Source organism: Acinonyx jubatus, chromosome B2, assembly GCF_027475565.1.
Source record: "Acinonyx jubatus isolate Ajub_Pintada_27869175 chromosome B2, VMU_Ajub_asm_v1.0, whole genome shotgun sequence".
NCBI lineage: Eukaryota > Metazoa > Chordata > Mammalia > Carnivora > Felidae > Acinonyx > Acinonyx jubatus.
Window position 1 is genome coordinate 95,226,949 of NC_069385.1, and position 22,078 is coordinate 95,249,026.

The 22,078-nt window shown below is 38.3% G+C and overlaps 1 long non-coding RNA gene across 1 annotated transcript in view; it reads left to right on the forward strand.

The window, feature by feature from the left end:
* Nucleotides 1-20,977: 20,977 nt before the first annotated feature.
* The window catches only part of LOC128315611 (uncharacterized), a 41,597-nt gene continuing 40,496 nt past the window's right edge, over nt 20,978-22,078 (forward strand). Inside the window, exon 1 of the long non-coding RNA XR_008298553.1 lies at nt 20,978-21,112. This is a non-coding gene — a long non-coding RNA (uncharacterized LOC128315611). The remainder of the gene's footprint in view (nt 21,113-22,078) is intronic.

The window sequence follows — 22,078 nt, forward strand, 5'->3', positions numbered from 1 at the left end:
TTTTAACACACACACACACACACACACACACACACACACACACAAAACTGTCAAACTGTTTCTCAAAGTGACAGTACATTACTCCATTTTATATTACACCAGCAATGTACAAGAGTCTCAGTTCCTCCACATCATTGTCAACACTCAGTTTGGTCCGTGTTTTCAATTTTAGTCACTCTGGTACGAGCACTGTAATATCTCATTGTGGTTTAATTTGCATTTTCTCTGTGACTAATGATGCTGAGTATCTTTTCATGTGCTCATTTTACATCTGCATATGTTCTTCAGGGAAGTATCTGTTGAAATCTTTTGTGCACCTTTTAGATGGGTTATTTGTCTTATCATTAAGTTGTAAGAATAGTAAGTGATCTTATGGGTATATGACTATATCATACAATGGACATATGTCATATATTGTCAGACTAGTTTTACAAATATTTTCTCCCAGTCTGTAGCTTGACTTTTCATTTTAACAGCCTTTTGAAGAGAAAATGTCTTAACATTGATAAAGTCCGATGTCTTGATTTTTTTTTCTCCTGTAGCTTATGCTTTTGTTACATTTAAGAAATCTTTGCTAAACCCAAGGTTGCTAATATTTTCTATGTATTGTCATGTATACTTAATATATTATTTTTAAAATTAAGTAAATAAGAAATATAAAAACAAGAGGAAGACCTTAACTATCCAAACCCTACCTTGAATGAGTGCCATAGAACCTCTGTTAGTATCCTTAAACTCCCTATCCCTGGCTAAACGACTGTAGTCTAAAGAAGGCTGACAGCTTCATGTATACACAAAGCCTAAGAAGTAAGCTAACAGAAATAGAAATCAGTGTCCTCGATAAAAATTTCCCTTCAGTAATGCCTGATCCATCAGCCCATCTTTTACATAAATTTGTTCTTCTTTTCCAAAGACTGTCATCATTATGTATATCTAACTTACTATTTAATGACTTCCTTCTCAGGACAGCTGAACTAGAAAGTCCAGAGACTCAAACTGCAAAGAAGTTCCTCTGGGTATAGAAACTCATAATTCAACAATTTTAGTCAAAAGGTCAGAAATATGCAATTCATTAACTGACAAGATTCTATCAAATCTTTACAAATAGGAAGTACAGTCAACTATCAAATCCAATTGGATCAAATAAATTTGCGATCTTAATCTTAAAACACTGAATGGAAGCTATATGGAATAATATAAAAATTTTACTTATGTCTTTATTCCAAAGTACCAGTGTTATTTAATAATTAATACAAACATTCAGACATGACTAGGTGTCTTTGCACTTCTCAAGGCTAATGTTCAAACAAATATGCAGGTTTCCCTCTTTCTCTGAAATTCATTCTGATTCTCATTATCACTGTGTCTTCAATAACCCGTGGGCAATAAGTGAAAAATATGCTTTCAATCTAGTTTAGGCACTAAAGGGAAATTTATTATAATAAAGTAGGGGTATCACTCAGAGCCTAAGACAGCCATGGAATGTTACAGATACCCAAGGTTCTTACCCTCTATGTCTCTATCTCAGGCTTATGATTTCACACATATGCTCTCTCAGAATGTCCACGTCTTCACTCTAAATACCTTTCTCTGATTCAGCATGTACACAACAGATGATGTCTGCCTGACAACTGCCAGGTTTACTTATCTTTAAGGCAAGTAACCAACTTACGGAATTTAAGTATCTTCACTCCAGCCTTCCAGCCACCTCTAGCCTTCCTATTTTCTTCTTAAGAAGGAAAAATAAACCATAGTTAATTGGGGTCAGGACTTCAAGGATATAGACTGGAAACATCTCAGTGGAGAAGTTCTCCTTTATACTACAGAAACACTGGAAGGCCTGAAGACACACACCTTCAAAAAGACTGAGATTATGGATGGAATGCTCCCTTTCCCCAGACCTTATCACCACTAAAATAGGACTCCAGTATAACAGTGGATTATAGTTGAACAAACTAAAACATTAACTCTATCTGAGGAGTTCTCAGGAAAACCTAAAGACAACAGGGGAGACAAAAACCAGGACACTATAGGAATTGGGGCCTCTGGTATTTATAGCTACAACAAATAATAAACATAGCCCAATTCTTAGCCAAATTAACATAAATCCTCATGATAAAGATCTATTTGCCTCCATTTCTATTTCCCAGCACAACATGTCCAGTTTTCAAGAGAAAAATGCCAAAAGCAAGGAAATAAAGCACTGATGAGGCAAAGCAATCATCAGAACCAGATTCAGAAAGGACACAGTTGTTGGAACTTTCAGACGGAATTTTATTTTATTTTATTTTTTTAATTTTTTTTTAACGTTTATTTATTTTTGAGACAGAGAGAGACAGAGCATGAACGGGGGAGGGGCAGAGAGAGAGGGAGACACAGAATCGGAAGCTGGCTCCAGGCTCTGAGCCATCAGCCCAGAGCCTGACACGGGGCTTGAACTCACGGACCACGAGATTGTGACCTGAGCTGAACTCGGACACTTAACCGACTAAGCCACCCAGGCGCCCCAGACAGGGAATTTTAAATAACTATAATTAATACGTAAGGGCTCTAATAGAAAAATTAGACAGCATGCAAGAACAGATTGGTAACCTAAGCAGAAAGACAGAAACTAAAAAAGAATCAAAAGGAAATTCTAGAAATAAAATACACAGTAACTGAAATGAACAACACCTTTAATGAATTCAATGTAAACTTTAAATGACAGAAAAGAATCAGAAAACTTGAAGACAGGTTAACAGAAACTTCCCAAACCAAAATACAAAGAGAAAAAAAGAAAACAACAACAACAACAAGACCTGAAAGAATTAAGGGACAATATGAAAACATATAACATACGTATAATTAAATACCAGAAGGAAAGGAAAGAGAACAAAGCAGAACAATATGTGTGGTAATAATGGCTGAGAACTTTCAAAAATTTAATGACAGACACCAAACCACAGATACAGGAAGCTGAGAAAACACCAAGCATGAATGCCACAAAAAGCATACCTCAGGGGCACCTGGGTACCTCAGTTGGCTAAGCACCTGACTTTGACTCAGGTCATGATCTTGCAGCTTGTGAGTTTGAGCCCCACAACGAGCTCTGTGCTGACGCTTGGAACCTGGAGCCTGCTTCAGATTGTGTCTCCCTCTCTCTCTGCCCCTCCCCAACTCATGCTCGCTCGCTCTCTCTCTCTCTCTCTCTTTCTCAAAAATAAATAAACATTATTTAAAAAAAAAAAAAAAAAGCACACATCAGCATTCCAACTGCAGAAAACCAAAGACAAAGAGAAAATTTTGGGAATCCAGCAGGAATGGGAGGAGAGGTCTCTTAACCTATGGAGTAACAGAGGATAAGAATTACAGCAGGCTTATTGTCAGAAACCAGCAAGTAAGAGGAAAATAGAATGAATTAAGGTATTGAAAGAAAACCATCAACCTAGAATTCTATATCCAGCAAAATTACCCTTCAAAAGTGAAAGAGACATAAAGACCTTCTCAGACACACAAAAAGTGAAGGAATTCATTGCAGGCCAACAAGCCCTAAAAGAAATGCTAAAAGAAGTTAATTCAGGCAGAAAGAAATGACATGTTATGATCTACATAAATAAAGCAAGCATGTCAGGGAAGAAATGAATGAAAGTAAAATAAAACCTTTTATTTTCTCTTATACTTAACTGACCTAAAAGATTTCTTTCTTTAAAGCAATAATAGTATACTGATTATTGATAACACATGAATAAGTGAAATGAATGACCGTAATGCCACAACAGACAAATGAATTAAGAATACTCTGTTATAAGGTAACTTTACTCCATATGCAGTTATTTGAAGATGGATTTAGATTAGTTTAAAAATATGTACCATAAACCATAAGGTAACCACTAAAATTTTTAAATAAGGTTATTGATACGCTAAAAGAAGAGATAAAATGAAATCATATAAAATGATCATTTAAAACCAGAAAAGGCAGAAAAAGAGGGAGGGGGGAGGAAAATAGAGAAAAATGCAAGAAAATAGTCACAAATATGACAGATATTATTAACCCAACTATCGTAATAATCAGTTTAAATGTGAAGAGTCTAAGTAAATATTAATTCTCTTACCTATTGACTTCACTGAAAATTTTTAGACAAGGGTTATATGGAAGGTCTTTATTTTTTTTTTAATTTTTAAAAATTTTTTAAAATTTATTTTTGAAGGAGAGAGGAAAACAGAGCATGAGCAGGGGAGGAGCAGAGAGAGAGGGAGACAAAGAATTCGAAGCAGGCTCCAGGCTCTATGCTGTGAGCACAGAGCCCGACACAGGGCTCGAACCCACGAACCATAAGATCACGACCTGAGCCTAAGTCAGACGCTCAACCGACTGAGCCATCCAGGGGCCCCAATATGGCAAGTCTTTATACTAACTTTGCAACTTTTCTATACATTTTTAAATATTCTAAAATAAATATCTTATTCAACAATTAAAAGGTTATTTTTAAAAAAAACCCAGCTAGGGGTACCTGGGTGGCTCAGTTGGTTAGGCATCCGACTTCGGCTCAGGTCATGATCTCACAGCTTGTGAGTTCAAGCTCCGCATCGGGCTCTGTGCTGACAGCTCAGAGCCTGGAGCCTCTTCAGATTCTGTGTCTTTCTCTCTCTCTCTCTGCCCGTCCCCCGCTCACACTCTGTCTCTCTCTGTCTCTCAAAAATAAACATTAAAAAAAAGTTTTTTTAAAGAAACCCAGCTAAAATCAAGAGTCCCTAATCTTAGACACTTTTTTAAAAAAATTTTTTTTTTTTTTGAGAGAGGGAGAGCATGCCTAGCAGGGGAAGGGCAGAGAGAGAAGGAGAGAGAGAATCCCAAGTAGGCTCTGTACTGTCAGCACAGAGCCTGACACAGGGCTCAAATTCACCATGAGATCATGATCTGAGCCGAAATCAAGAGTTGGACATCACCCTAATCTTAGATACTTTTAAATACTCCTCCCAAAACACTGCATTAAAAACCAATAGTATTTGAGTTCATCAGCAAATGCAGATTTAAGGACATTGTCCAATAAAACCTTCTGCAGTGAAAAAATGTTCTATACCTATGCTATCCAATATAGTAACACTAACCACATGTGGCCACTAAGTACCTGAAATGTGGGTAACATAACTGAGGAACTAAATTTTTTTAATATTTCCAATAAATAATTAAATTTTAAACTTATATAGACACATGTTTTCCCCAAGTTGTAAACATAAAACATATAACAGAAACAACAGTCAGTGACTATTGAAGAAAACTTGTCTAAACTGATAAAAGATCTTATAACTTACTATAAAAGCCCAACTATTTTCCAAGTAAATCTCAACCAACAGACCAAATATCTACATATTCTGTTAAAGTGCCCAATTAACAGGCTAAAAACAAAGTCCATAAGGCACTAGGCAGAAAAAACAAACAAACTGGTTTCTCTACCAAGGAATATTAGCCTGGCCTGAGGTTTTTCCCTTGAAATACTTAGTGACCAAACAATGACATTTTTAGGGAGAAAAGCCTATAACCCAAGACTACAACCAAGCCAAGATGTCATTCACATGTGAAAACATTTTCAACTACAGAAGGGATTCCTACATTCAGAAAACATACCACCATTATCACATAATGTTTTAAAAGATCAAGAAGTTACGCTGGTAGAACCCTTTTCTTTCACTTTTCACATTCCCAGCTCAAACTACAAAAATCATATTTCTGCTCCAGCTCAATGTCTACTTTCTAGGGAAGGCTGTGGGACAATTCTTTGTACCTCAAAAGAATAAATGGGCTCTACCCATTCTCTCTGACCCTCGTCTCTGACTCTGCTGTAACTGCCTGATCAGGTGGAGCATGCTCTCCTCTTCCCCTGACCTCAAGTAGTAGACTGCCAGTATGAGCCTCCAGTTTGGGAAAAGGACACCTGTTGTACATCTGTGTTTGTGACTGAATGCACAAATTCATTTCTGGGAGATATCCTCAGCTTTTTCAGCTATAATACTGTGGTAGATACGAGATTTGGCTTTGGGCATCAATTCTATCTTCACAGTAGAGAATACTCCTATAAAGTTGGGACTAGAAAAATAAACAATTCAATTTGTAGGCTCCTTTGCAGCTAGAGTTTCCAGGTATGATTTAGGTTTGACCTATCAAATACATTCACCAATGACCTGAAAAAGCATTAGTGTTGCAGAAGCCATCTTTTCTAGCTGCTGCTGCTATTTTGCAGTAAGCACAATCATGGAGGTTCTTGGTTTTTCTGAAGCAACATTTGCAGTCCAGTCCCTAGCTTCATGGGCCATCCGTTTTGCTGGCACATTTTGTAACAAGTGGGACATAGTCGTATAGCCAGCAGCAATAGTAGCAGTTTCCTGGATCATGGCCTTGAAAGGATCACTCTGGAACTAAATGTTTCCTGATTATAACCGAGGGAGAAGCTTCCTAGGTGGCCTAATTCTGGACTGTGGCCTACAAGCTGCTCTCAAAAGTTCAACCTTGAGTCTGTTTCTACAGCCTTTCTGATAATTTCATAAACTATTTAATACATTATGATTTTTTTCCTGCTAAAACTAGCAGGAGTAGATTCACTTTTCTGTCACTGAGTTCTCTGGAACTAAACTCTTACCAATACCGCCAAAGACCAGTCAACTAAGAATGACATCAAAATTAAAAGCTCAACATTTTAAACAACGTTGTCATATACAAGTACTGGTGGTTAACACTGAAATCAAATGACTGACTATACAAAATTATTATAAACATCATCACAAAATAAAATAAAAATCTCAAATATATTACATAAAATAAATGTAATATATGAAGTATTAATTATTAATTTAACCACTCATATGACCTACAACCCAAAATAAAAGTAAAAAAGATCAGGAATTTAATAATGGGTCCAAAAATAAAAATGACATATAAGGACATTAAAAAGATGCTATGCAATTCTTACTGAAGTAAAGATTTTAAATGTACCTGGAAAGCTATCTTTAAAGACAGCAAACCTGTCATATGTTTCCTACTCACTGGAGGAGGGGGAAAAAAAGCAAACAAAACATAGGCCATCTACAGAAAAAGTCATAAAAATAAGAAAATACTAATCATGGTAAGGAAAGGTAAATCATAAAATCAATCAGATGACAACATTTCAGATCACAAATGTGAAAAGAATAAATTTCTTGATTAAATAATAGAGACACTACATACTGCTTACAAAAGAAATAATAAAATTAGAATGATTAAAATGGGTGAAAAATAAATGCCTTATGGGAAAGATATCAAAATCAAACCATAAACAAAAACAAAACAAAAATTTAAAAAACCAGGAGCAGCATATTACTTTTAGACAAAGTCACATTTAAGATTCAAATTAAGTGGGCAAAAATTGTTGTTTTAAAAATCTAATCCACAAGGAAGGGATATATTCTTTCATTGATTTGATGAGATATATGAAATAAAAACTAAGAAGTACCAGGAGAAATATAAAGGCACACAATTGTTTGTGAAGCTCATAACATCAAGTTCTGGCAGACCATTTACTGTCAACATAAAAAACACAGATATTTTAAATAATACATGGAGGGAAAGAGAACATTTGTTCCTTGTAAAAAGAGAATAAACTCATCTGTTCCTGATTATGTAAAAAGAAAGATGTCTTTTTTAAAAAAAGAGTTGACAAATTGCATTAGGAACACTAAAATGTTTGTAATTCTAGGTCCAAAGACTTTAGACAAATAAAGACAATTCTATGTACAGAGATATGCATAACAGTTACTATTTGAGTACTAACTATGTCCCAGGCATTATGATAGGAGTTCTATATATATTTACATTCAACTATGACATAAATAATAAAAATAGGGAATGAAGAATTTTTACTAACATGGAACAATCATATGACATATTATGAAGTAAGATGCCAAACTAAATAACAGTAAGGTGACTTTTTGTGTATCTGTATTTATGCATACAAATAGCATGATTAGCCTTTTATATATGAAAACAGAAGTCTTAAATGAAGCAAAGGCAGAAAAATATTAACAGCAGCTTTGTCCAAGTAGTGAGATCACAAGTGATTTTTACTTGTTCTTTGTACTTTTCTGTAGTTTCCAATTTTTTCCTTCTATAACTTACTTCTATTTCATTATCAGTACAATGTGTTTTAAAACAAAACATATAGGGAAAGTCTCAGATGAGTAAAAATTCATCACAATATTAAATATGGCCATTTTCCAGCCCTTTACCTTAAATCTTATTTTAATAGCTTAAAATAGCAACTGCATGAACCAAATGGATGTTCCCCCACAACTGTGGCAATGTTGATGATATAGTTTAGCATATCTAACTGGAAGCTGACTTGAGAAAACCTATTAGCTAGTTATGAACAAGAAAGTAATGGCAGTTCAGCAGAAAATCTAATAAAACCAAAACATGACCATGGTGATACAGACATGTTTCTAACATACAAGCTACTGTTACCAATTGTGGCCAAGACTATTAAAATGTATGCAATAGGCCAATCAGAAACACTGTAAAAAGGAAGGACTGTATGATGTTTTTATATATATATATGATTGAAAAAAAGCCAGCCAAACTAGTTGAAACTGATTAAAGTATTAAACTATCATACCTTGGAGAAGAATTGTTAGTACAAGACAAAAATGAATAAAGGCTTACTTGGAAAACACAAAACCTGTGAGGCTTATGGTGAGGTGAGAACACATACACAGTTTTTATGAAATCTAAAATAAATAAGAATAATCATCAGTGCATTAAAACAGTGTGAGAGAGTGGGATTGAACTGAGGAAGAATCTGTATCCAAACTGAACTACTGTAATTTAAAACTCTTGCCTTCTGCAGCTCCTCTATGAAATTTGACATGTGGGCAATAGTGCAATAACAAAAACTCAAGCATGCTTGCAATTTGCCATTCACAATGTTAAGTCCAACACATGTGTTTAATTCTTTCATCAGCTCTGTATAGTAGATATGATCGCATTTCCCTTTCACAGATGAGGCAACTAAAGCTTAGAGTAAATTTTTTTAGTTGTCCAAGTAGAAAATGGTAAAGCCAGAACTTTAAACTTAAGTACGTCTAACTCTATGCCCCTGCCCTTAAGCATTATGCTATTTCTTTGTGTCAATGTTTCCTTATTTTAACTGCCTTTGCACAACACTCCAATTAACTCAAATCCAAATTAATCATAAATTAAAATGTTAAGAGCAAGTATGGTGACAAAGCTATAAATTATGCTTTTCTCAATCCCTTTTCCCTAGTATGTTTCCAGACTGGAGGAGACTTAAAGAATGTTCACAAGCAGAAAGTGGAAGTAAGGAAGGATTCACCAAGATGGTCTGAAGGTCATGGTGGTTAAATGCAAGGACAGACTGATGTAGAGTTGGCAGCAGGTCTCAGTTTGTCCGGGCTATCCTCAGTTCCAAATACACTTCCTCTCAACAGCAGCTCAGGTCCACCCACACACGTTTGGCAGGGGACTCACAGAGACCTTAGCTGGCCAGAGTCACACCTCCCCACAGAGTCTTCAATGAATCATCCCCTTTAGCAGCTGGGCATCTTTGGATTTTCACATTAACTGGTTGATGATTTTTTTTTTTTTTTCTGATCCTTCGATTTCCTTTTAGGACCTTCTCTTTTCCAGCTCCTCCCATAACTATTTTCACAGTTCTGGAGGCTAGGAAGTGCAATATCAAGGTACCAGCAGGTTGACTGTGGTGAGAGCCACTTCCTGGTTCACAGAAGACAGTCTTCTTTGTTCCTGTTAATTAAAACAGGCCCTAGGATAGGACACAAGAACATCTTGCTGTTGTCTGAGACCCAAAAGTAAAGACTGTACTCTTACTTAATTTGCCACTAAATCAAAACCTATATAGAATAAAGCTGCATCAGGATACTATTGCCAAGGCACCTTCTAACTCCTGTAAGAAATCCCTCCTCGGGGCGCCTGGGTGGCTCAGTCAGTTCAGCGTCCGACTTCGGCTCAGGTCATGATCTCGCGGTTCGTGAGTTCAAGCCCCGTGTCGGGCTCTGTGCTGACAGCTCAGAGCCTGGAGCCTGTTTCAGATTCTGTGTCTCCCTCTCTCTCTGGCCCTCCCCTGTTCATGCTCTGTCTCTCCCTGTCTCAAAAATAAATAAACGTTAAAAAAAAAATTTTTTTAAATAAAAAAAAAGAAATCCCTTCTCTCATATCCCATAGTGGTTCTACTTCTATGATTGAAGCCCGACCAATAAAAAAAAAAATAACTTTTTAAATATAAACTTATTAAAATATTTTAAATTAAATGTATTTTCAAAACCAAATTATGCAGGGTATAAATCCTAATAAACAATGACTAAGGAATAAGGAAATGCTAAAGAAGGTTAAGTCATCCCATCTTTGTGCGACAAAGTACAAACATAAAAAGTATTCTGATGGTGCTCACAATGAATTTTCTTTCTTTCCTCCCAGAGAGAAGAAAATAAGTCATATTTTAATTAACAGGAACAAATGACCAATTATTCATGAATTTATGGATTTTTTACTGTCCATTTGGGCTGCTATAACAAAAATACCATGGATTATGTGGCTTCAATGACAATCGTTTATTTTTCACAGTTCTGGAAGCTGTGAAGTGCAATATCAAGGTGCCAGCAGGTTGAGTGTCTGGTGAGAGCCTACTTCCTGGTTCAAAGAAGACAGTCTTCTTACAATGTGTCCTCACATGGCAGAAGGGGCAAAAGAGATCTCTGTGGTCTCTTTTACAAGTGCACTAATCCCATTCCTGAGGGCTCTACCCTTGTGATTTAATCACCTCCCAAACTTCTAATACCATCATACTGCAGGTTAGGATTTCAACATATGAAGTTTGGGGGCACACAAACCTTTAGCCCATAAATTTACTAATTACAAAGCTATGATATGTCCTAGGATAGGACATAAGAACATCTTGGTTTTGTCTGAGACCCAAAAGTAAAGACTGTACTCTTACTTAATTTGCCACTAAATGGAAACCTATATAGAATAAAGCTGCATCAGGACAGTATTACCAAGGCACCTTTTTTCAAACAAAATACCTACCTCCAAATATTCAGATGAAATAATACATCTAATTTGAAACCTAGCAGTATAAGATATACCCTTTATATATGATCAGGATTGTGCTATAAAGTCCACTGTAAATAGCCTTAGCAAGTATGTGAATGGACTCTTTAGTTTGGAAGTTGGTAGAGGTCAATTAAATTAAAAGTTATCTCAAGATATCAGTCAGTATGCTTTGGTTGCAAGGCAGAGACAAGGTCAAAAAGGGTTTTTTTTAAGGTGGCAGGGGGCATTTATTGGCTCATGGAACTTAAGAGTCAAAGGGCAAGGATGATTTTGAACACAGCTAGATCTAAGGGCTGAAACCAAGTCACCAGGACCCAGTCTCTCCCCAGTCCTGTTTCTGCTTTCTTCTGTATTGTTTCCACCCCCCAGAAAGCCACTCCTATCACAGTAACAATAGAGAGGATGAAATGGCTGCCAGCAGCCTCAGACTTACATTCTTTTCTTCTCAACCAAAACAGAAAAACCAAAACAGTTGGGCATTCTCCCACCCAACAGATTGGACAAAAGTCCTGGACTCTGATTCCACTGGCCCAATTTGGGTCATAAATCTATTCCTAAATCAGTGCCTGTGGCCTACAGGATATAAGCTCTACTGATTGGCTGAGGCTGCACACCCAACTCAGCCACATCCAGACAGCATTAAAAATTATAATAACAATAACAACAACAACAATAGTAATTAAAGGAATGGAGGCTGTCAGATCCACAATAATGCTCACTACTGTCAGATTTCCCATTTGAAAAGCCATATGGGAAATGAACAGAGCTGAAAAAAAATGAACTTAGGGAAAGATCATCCAACTTCACTTTACTTTGGTAACTGCTAAATATTGTTTTTCTTCAGCCACACAGCATGCACTATAACCTCACCTCAGTTGTATATGAAGCTGGGGAACATGTCCCAGAAAATCTGCTACTACTCCAAGAATACTGACTAGATCTCGCCTTGCTGAATGTCCTTAAAATTTTCAAATTAAAAAAAAAAATTCCTTTTACTAACCCACAAATTTCCAATCATACTTCTAGACAGATCAGCATTTGTGACAAAAACTGTTCTCAATTTTTATTCAAAACCTCATTTGCCAGTAGTCTCATATATTTTTTAAATGTCTGGCCTAATTTCTTCAAATCTGCACATATCACATATTTTTCTTGGCTATAATTAGTCACTAAGACTTATTAGCATAGGAGTAGCTCCAAGAAACTCTAAATTACAAGTCAGCACTGTGTTTTGTTTTCATGTTTCTCTTGACTCTCAGAAAAAGTATTTGTTTTTTCCTCCTGGAATAAGCCACCACATTAAGTTTCCTCTTTTCACCCTTTGGGAATAGCTATTATTATTAGAAGAGAGCATTACTATAAATTCTTACAGCAACACATCAGAAGGATTAGGTCCCATTTAAGCAGTCTCTGAATTCTGTGACTATAGTGCAGCAAAACCTCCAAACATTAGGAGAAAAGCAAGTTAAAACAAACCCTTTACCAGCTGCTACATGTGGGGTGGATCAATAACACTAACTGACAACTTTTCATATGAAATTCAAGCAGTCTGAGGTCTCCTTTTTCTATTCCCTGAATGTCTGTTCTCTCCACTTCAAAGAGCTATCTGCCGCGGAGCAAGGAGAGGTGGCTCATACACAACGGCACTCGTCTTCTGTTTAAATCGTACCATCCGGCAGTTCTGGAGCTGCCAGGCAATGATAAAAGGGCATGTGGCTTTGATTGTTTATACTTCAACAGCAAAGGCAGAGGAGCACTGTGAATGGGGGCACAAGCTTAGAAGATAAGCGTGGATGGGTTCCAACCACAGCTGTGCCACCTATCAGTCCTGTGTGTGACCTTGAACAGATTCCTTAACTCTCTGAGCTCTTCCTTTCCTCATCTTTAAAATTAATATTATAACAGAATTTATCTTTCTTGGTTCGTCGGAGAATTAAGTGAAGTATCCATTGTAAAGTGCTTCACCTAAAACTTGCACTTTAAAATAGCAGCTAACATTTACTGAGCATGTATTATGTGCTCGGTATAAGAAGTACTCAATTCATCTAATAATCCATTCGACGAATATTTACGAGGACTTACAATGTACCAGAAACTGTTCTAAACATTAGGATATCAATGAAGAAAATAGAGATTCCTTCTTGTAGTTTAATACTACTTATATAGCTATTAAGCTTCTAATGTAATTAATACATATACCATACAAAAACAACAATAATCAAACTAAAATGAAATTCCTGTTGAGGAATTTTATATGTTAACTCATATAAAAACTTGCCTAAACTCCTTAGGAGCCGTTGGCCTCTGCAAACACTTCAGGGATAATGGCCCAGTGAAGTCAGCCAAGCGAACTTCAGGAAACAGAGACTCTCCTGCAGAGGGGTTCTGGTGTCATTTCACAGTTGAGTTCCTTCTGACTGGAGATAAATGAAAATGAAAGCAATATGAAGATTTTCTGCAATGTTGAAATGCTACTAATGTTCTGAAGATCTAAGGAAATAGAGTAGACTATTCATCTTTCTCAGTTCCTCCAGGATTTTTAGGATAGTCACTGCTCTCCCACAATTTCAAATTACAGCGAAGGGCCATTTAGCAATATACCAAGATTGAAGCGACACGTGGAGCAGAGCTGTGATTCCAGTTTCTATTCACCGGTATCTGCTCCTCTCACACACAAAGTTAGATTTTCATGTTTCAACAGTTACTTCTGTTCTTGACCCGAATATATCTTTTTTTTTTAATAATATGGGTTTGGGGGGCTTTTTTAGATTTTAAGTAATCTCTACACCCAACACAGGGCTCAAACTTACAACCATGAGATCACGAGTTGCACATTCTACTGACTAAGCCCCCCGAATACATCTTGAGCATTAACCATCCAAATCATAAACAGGATCAGTATCATTTAAAAGGAAGCTGCCATGACTGTGTTAATCTCTACTGGTGGTTAGCTAGAAAAGGGAAAAAGGAGAAATTTTACTTGAGAAAAACAATTGAACTATATCTATCGGGGGCAGAATGAGGATGGAAAAAGTGTTGGGCAAGCCATCGGGAAAATAAAATCAAAACCACAATGAGATACTACTTTACAACCACCGACATATCTATCTTTACAACCACCACAAAGAACAAGATAAAAATAAGTGTTGGTGAGATTATGGAGTAACAGGAAAGCTCACACGTTGCTGGGAGAAATTTAAAATGGTGCAGCTGCTTTGGAAGATGGTCTGGCCATTTCTCAAAGGGTTACTAAACATAGAGTCACCGCAGGACCTAGCAATTTCACACCTAGGTATACGCCTTTGTCTGGGAAAACCTTTCTCTCTCCTTCTATTCTGAATGACAGCTTTGCTGAACAAAGGATTCTTGGCTATATATTTTTCCTATTCAGCATATTTAATATTTCCTGCCACTCCCTTCTGGCCTGCCAAGTTTCAGTGGACAGGTTTGCTACTACCTTTATGTGTCTACCCTTGTAGGTTAAGGCCTGTTTGTCCCTTAGCTGCTTCCAGAATTCTCTCTTTATCTTTGTATTTTTCCAGTTTCACTATATGTTGTGGTGCTGACCTGTTTTTGTTGATTCTGAAGGGAGTTCTCTGTGCCTCTTGGGTTTGGATGCCTATTTCCTTCCCCAGATTAGGGAAGTTCTCAGCTATAGTTTGTTCAAATAAACCTTCTGTCCCTTTCTGTCTTCTTCTTCTTCTAACCTCCTGTGATATGAATATTGTTTTATTTCATGGAATCACTTAGCTCCCTAATTCTCCCTTTGTGATCTAGTAATTTCCTTTTCCTCTTTTTTTCAGCTTCATCATTTCCCATAATTTTATCTTCTATTTCACCTATTCTCTCCTCTGCTTCTTCCATTCTTACCGTCACTGCGTCCAGTTTATTTTGCATCTCATTTATAGCATTTCTTAATTCATTGTGACTAGTTCTTAGGTCTTTGATCTCTGCAGCAAGAGATTCTCTGCTGTCTTCTATCCTTTTTTTCAAGCCCAGCTATTAAGCTCATGACTGTTATTCTAAATTCTTGGTCAGATATATTGTTTATATCTGTTTTGAGCAATCCTCTGGCTGTGATTTCTTCCTGAATTTTCTTTTGGGGAGAATTCTTTCATTTTGTTATTTTGGCTAAGTCTCTGTCTTTTGCATGTTTTAATAGCTTGTTATGTGTCCTGCACCTGTGAGTGCTACTCTATCAAAAAGGGGTCATACACTGTCCAGGGCCTGACACTTCAGAAAGTGTTTCTGATGTACATTGCATGCACTCTGTTGTTGTATTTTGGCTGCTCTATCTCACTGGTCAGTTCTCTGCAGAGCTCCTCCTTGCTTGTAGTGGTGAAGTGTTTGGACCTTCAACCATATGTGCTTTGATTTGTTTGTTGATGTAACCCTGGAAAAAAAAAGGAAAAAGGGAGGGGGGAAGCCTGATCCCATACAAAGAGAAAAATGAAAGGGGAGAAAAGAAGACCAAACAGAAAAAATTATATGGCTAAATCCAGAGAAAGAGAAAGGTGGCCAGCTTGTCCTGCTCAACAGTCTACCTCGTCTCCTAGAGGATCAGCTGGGATTCAAACCTGATGCCTTAAAGGACCCTGAACCTCGCAGACCTGGTTCTGGTATAGCACCACTCAGCCCTGCTAATAAAAGGCCTTTGGCTGGCACCTGCAGGGTCTTTTGTCCCTGGGGAGGCAATAAACCCTCTTCCCACACTACTCGAGGAAGGGGACTGTTCTCTCCCAGTGTACCCCTGAGATCGCTACCATGCCCCTGGGCCAGCTCCCTCATAGTGCTCTGGAGAAAGTCAGGCACTCTTGAAACTGGTTTCGCTCTGAAGAAAGGCGTGCACTTTTGAAACCTCCAAGTTTCAGTTCCTAAGGCTGTTTGCAAAATAGAAACGCACCCTCAGTATTTCTCATCCCCTGGTCCACGGTCCAGAAAGGTTTTCCTCTTATGCTAAGTCAATAGTGCAATTTCATAGCCCCCCTCTCTCTCTCTCTCTCTCTCTCTCTCTCCCTTTCGTCTCTCCACAGAAGGGGTTCCCTCCCCTCCTTGGCTATGCCATTTTATCTCCCCCAATTCACATACACGCACCTCAATCCCACCAAGCTGTCTCCCTCCAACTGTGGAGATCCTTCTGTCACTCTACCACCTTAACTCTCAATCCACTCCTAGATATACATCTAAGAGAAATGAAAACATATGTCCACACAAAAACTTATAAATCAATGTTCAGAGCAACATGATTCATAATAGTGAAATAGTGGAAACAACCCACTTGTTCCTCCAACTGATGAATGGATAAACAAAATGTAGAATATCCCTACATTGGAGTATTATTTAACAATAGAAAGGAATGAAATATGGATAGCTGCCACCACATGGATGAACCTTAAAAGCATTATGCTAAGTGAAAAAAGTCAGTCCAAAAAGATCACATATTGTGTGACTCCATTTATATGAAATGGTCAGAATAGGACAATCCATACAGACAAAGTAGATTACTGGTTTTCTGGAGCTGGAGGGAGGAAGAATGGGAAATGAATGCTAATGAGTATAGTATTTCTTCCTGAGGTGATGAAAATTTTCTAAAATTAGAACAGTGTGATGGTTGCAGAACTCTATGAATATATTAAAAACCACTGAAATGTACATAAATGGTTAAATTGTATGGTATATTAATTATACTTCAACAAAGCCATTTTTTTAAAGCATTGGACACTGCAGGCAGAATAAATTGCCTTTACTCAAAATATTTCTCTTTTTGTTGTTACTCAGTATTTCACTCCATTGTATGATTGCACAGACTTGTGGGAGAGCTCACTGTCCCTGAAATATCTCTTGCCCTTGCTCTACTCCTATTTCACTACCTTGTGAAATTAAACCTTATTAACTTCACACCTTTGGCTTAAGCCTTTGCTCTAAAAAATATTCACAATAGGTCACGGAAAGATTTCTCATTGAGCTTTATCATTCATGTGCTGTTTAGTGTGAATGAGTTTGTCAGATCTTCTGCTGACAGAGGGATTTGGTTGAGGGCAAATAGAATGATAAAGTGCTAAGTAAAGGATTAAGGAAGAAGGCACAGAGGAATGAAGGTTAGGGACACGCTAATTTCATCTCAATATTTTAATATCACTGATCTTATTGCTTACCTGTCTTTACCAATGCCCTGGCCTGTTTCCTCTTTTTCTTCCTTTTTTCATCCACTGATCCATAAGACCTCTGCACCCTTCAGGGCCTAATTCAAAGGCCACTTACACCAAAAGTCAAGACTGCATAAAATTATACTCATATTTCTATTTCTTCTGATTTTGGTCCATGTCTTTATAGATTTTCACTTGAAATTACTTTGAAATTTTTTCATTCTGTTTCACATATATTGGTTTCTTGTCTTAGTATAAAACATTAGTTCTAGGGGCGCCTGGGTGGCGCAGTCGGTTAAGCGTCCGACTTCAGCCAGGTCACGATCTCGCGGTCCGTGAGTTCGAGCCCCGCGTCAGGCTCTGGGCTGATGGCTCAGAGCCTGGAGCCTGTTTCCGATTCTGTGTCTCCCTCTCTCTCTGCCCCTCCCCCGTTCATGCTCTGTCTCTCTCTGTCCCAAAAATAAATAAACGTTGAAAAAAAATTTAAAACATTAGTTCTATAACATATTTATGTCATAGATAGCGGAAAGGCTTTCTTCGGAAGGTCAACTCCAGTGGATAGTTAGGAGATGTCTGAAAAGAACACCAAATCACGTCCACCTTCAATAAGCAGTATGTTGTGCTCAATTAGCTAAGTCTGCAATGAGCATGGGTGTGGGCAGAGAATATGCATGTTATCCCTGACAGTTGTCACTGCTTATAGAACGCTTTGTTATTTGATATTTCCCTCTACCTTATAATCAGACATGATTTTTAACTACAAAGTAGAGAAACTTTCTTCATTGATGCATACCAGTGTGGACTGGCCTGTTAGTGATATTGTTTGCTAATAATCCCAATATTCTGTACCCTAAAATATTATGTGATATTATAATACCTCATCTTTCCACACTACCTATATGACTTAGATCTTCTGACCTCCATAAATAAGAAAATAAATTTAAATATATATAACATATTGTGTAGCAGACACTGTTGGTTGCCTACCCAAAAATCCATCTCCCTCATCCTTCCTTCCTCTTTCCAGAAACAATTATAATGTTCTATTAACCCCCCTTCTCCACAGGTCCACATGATTAAAGGGACGCTGATGTCACTGCCAATCAAAGAGTTGAAGTCAGTATGAATGAAGCCAATCATGACAATCCTATGCCCTTGATGGAGGTTGGTTTAAGACAGGAATGTGATGCAATTCTGATGAGAGGGAGTCTCCTGGGCTGGGGGCATCTGGGAAAGCTTTCTCTCCTTTTCAAAACTTATAGAAACAGATATTCTTTCTCCGGATGTTGTTGTCTAGATACTGTGCCCAGAACTGCTATAGGCATCATGCTGTGGGTCTGAAAATAAGGCTTATCCACAGAGGAGGATGAAATGGAATAAATGACAAAGAGGCAGAGTGACAGTCATGACAACTTGCACCTAGAGCTTTCCCTCCCAAAGGACCTCTTGTTAAAAGAGATAACTATCTTGGTATTTTTAATTTTTTTTAAGTCTGTTTATTTATTTGGAGAAGAGTAAATGGGGGAGGGGCCGAGAGAGGGAGTAAGAGAGAATACCAAGCAGGCTCCACACTGTTGGCACAGAGCCCGATGCAGGGCTCAAACCCACAAACTGTGAGATTGTGACCTGAGCCGAAACCAAGAGTCAGACACTCAACTGACTGAACCACTTAGGCACCCCAATCCTGGTATTTTTTAAACCCACGTCATTTCACTAATACTTCACACTAACTGATACATACATTCATCCTAAACTATAGCTATACCTATATATTTCACAACACAGACATAAATATTTATCAGTAATCAAAATAATCTTTTTCCAGGGGTGTGTGTGTACATGTGTGTGTAATTTCAAATGTTCTAACAATAGCTATTTTATGGGAATTATCATATTCAATTAAAATATAAAGTAACTGAGACCCAGACATGCCAGAGATCACATAATTAGGGGCATTCTTCATTCATTCATTTCTCTAGGCCATCTGGCCTGGATCTAAGCATGGCAATGTTGAGCCATGCTTCACAATCCATGCTTCACAAGCCACGGAACACAATCATTGTTCCATCCAAGAAAAACCAAGCACACTCTATGTGCCAGACATCAATCTAAGGACTGGTGATACACCTAAAAAAACCTTGATCTCATGGAACTCTTAATTTGTAGGGAAGAAATTTATTAGACAACTATTGGTAAAAAATGTAATTAAAATCGTACTAAGTCCTAAGAAGAAAACAGATTTAAGGGTGTCTAAGAGAATGTGAGAGTGTATTACAGAAACTCAATGTGGACCTGGATGTCAGAGTGGTCTTCCTCATGGAGCTGAGCTTTAAACTAAAATCTGAAGACACGGAGTTATTTCAGTGAGGTGGAGGAGTTGGGTGGAAAGCATTTCAAGGAAAAAGCAACAATATGTGAATATATGCAAGGCTCTATGGCAAGAAGGAGTTTGGGGTTCTCCAGGAAAAGAGCGAAGGCCAATCTTCAGGAACATTATGTTCATGAGGATGCAGACATACCATGAGACAAGGTGATATGGGTCAGGAGTATTAAGAAGAAGCTGAAGCTTTAATTTTAGAGTTTTAATTAGGTAAGTGATAGGACTGAATTTACATTTATAAAGATTTGGAAGATGGATTAAAGAGAGGCAATGCAAAAAGTATAGATCTGATTACTGAAGAATATGCAAGAAATAATGGTGGCTTAGAGGAACCCAATTTCTCTTTCTCTTTCCTAAGTGCTTCTGCCACACAGATTCCCCCCCCCCCCCCCCCCCGCACTCCAAAGTGGTGTGTATCTCCTATCCTGACAATAGCACAGTCTACAAACGTTTATGGCACTGGGATTCAATTGCCCTTCCCTCCAAGATAAGTGGACCAGAGTCACAGAGAAGCACTTCCCTGGAGCCTGAAATGTTAGTCACAAAAATGGATGTCTTAAGTTACAGGTCGCACTGTGCCAGGGTTGAGCATGTGTTTTTAAAAGTTGATTTTCATGAGTTTGTGATGTGGGTCCTCTCTTGCACAGGGCTCCTGCCAGGGGCCACTCAGCCCTGGGCGTTAAGAGTGGCCTTACAGAACAACACAATTTATTGTTCTTTCATCAAAGATAAACCAATTACTAAGTGGCACACCTAAGTAGCTGAATGGACTAAGCTGCTACTAAGTACAGCACTGTTAAACACAAGCCGTTAAATGTTGAGGAACAATGATTACAAATGACAGCCTTAGTTTTAGAGTAATAGAAGCCCTTCTCTTTGTTATAATTACACAGTTTATACCAAGGATAATTCAGGTTTATACCAAGGATACTGTCGTGGCGATTAACAGGGGGCGCTAGCAGAGGAGACCCACCCCCGTCCACATGGACTGTCGCAGAGGCCCCCTTGGCTGCAGTCATGCCTGGATGGGGAGGATGCAGGGCCTCAGCGGCAGCTGCTGCAAAAAAAGCCAGGGGCCAGTGCTGCCATTTTACCGCCCAGACACAGAAAGGCACGTTCAACCTCCCTTCCATGCGCCGGGGTGGAGGTAGAGGGGTGGTGGCCGCAAGCTTCCCAAGTGGCATGGGTGGGTCCAGAGGAACCGGGCTGGAAGCACTGTTACCGTAGGCACCATGCGTTGTCTGCAGGGGCCTGAAAAAGCTTAGAGGCGGAAGAAAAGCCCAGGTGGCAGGCCACGCCGCCTGGGCAGCCCACAGACAGGCCCGGCTGCGCCTCACCTGCTTTTGTGTAGGTCCATGTGGACGCCGGAGCCAGCTGGAACCCTGCTGCGGCTGCCCTCCTGCAGCTCGCTCGGCCCCTCATCCCGGTGAGCACCGCGGCGCAGCCCCCCGCCCCTCGTCCCGGCAAGCCCCGCTACCATCTGGGCGTCAGGTGAGAGGGAAGTGGCGTGGGAGGAAGAATATGGCTGCCCGAGAGAGGGAGGACAGCGCCGGGAGATTGCTTCAATGGAAGTCAAATTGCCGATCCAAAATTGCTATTTCTGGTGATTTCATCTCGAAGACGCGTGTAAGACGACACGAGACGGGCAGTCTTAAAACTTTGGAAGGCCACATAATTACTTAACGTGTAGAACAATAATTATAAATTAAATGAAAATACACAAAATGCATCATTACGTTCTGGAACGTTCATGGAAAACGTTTTCATCTTGCTAATGCATAGATACAGTGTTAAATTCAAAGGAAAAAATCCTACTTTGTGTCTAAACAAAATTAATCCTGTAAGACTAAATTGGCCCCATTGTGCACACATATACCGAGGAACACAAGAGTCTGAATCATGACTGAAGACTGAAATTAAAAGGAAAGTAGAATAGAAATGTCAGTGTAGTACATATCAATCTCCTCTGTCTCCTGATTCAAAAGTTTGTTGGACTTAAATGATTCAGTTATTTAATCCAGAAATAATGATGACAATAACAGGACTAACATGAGAAAACATATTTCATGAACTAAGGGATTCAGTATGTTCTTCCCTAGCACCATCCTCTGGAAAAGTAGAAGCAGCACTAAATAAAAATACCGGCAGAGTAGAGCATGAAGTATGAAGCATTCCAGCAGATGCAGAGTTAAACATAGTTACCTTACCAATAAAAGCAAGAATAAAATTACCAGTTTTATAATTCTGTTGCCAATACACCTTTAAAATATCATAAGCGATATCTTAGGAAATTTTAGTTGACCTTATGTCTTTAAGCTGGAAGTTCCTTTGATGGTGTCATTTTAAATTGTAGAAGTATGCCAATAGGAACACTCTTCTAGCGATAAATAGAGCCTGTAATTTTTTGTTGAGATTTTATCAAGATACAGCTAGAACTGGAAAATAATGTTTTAGATA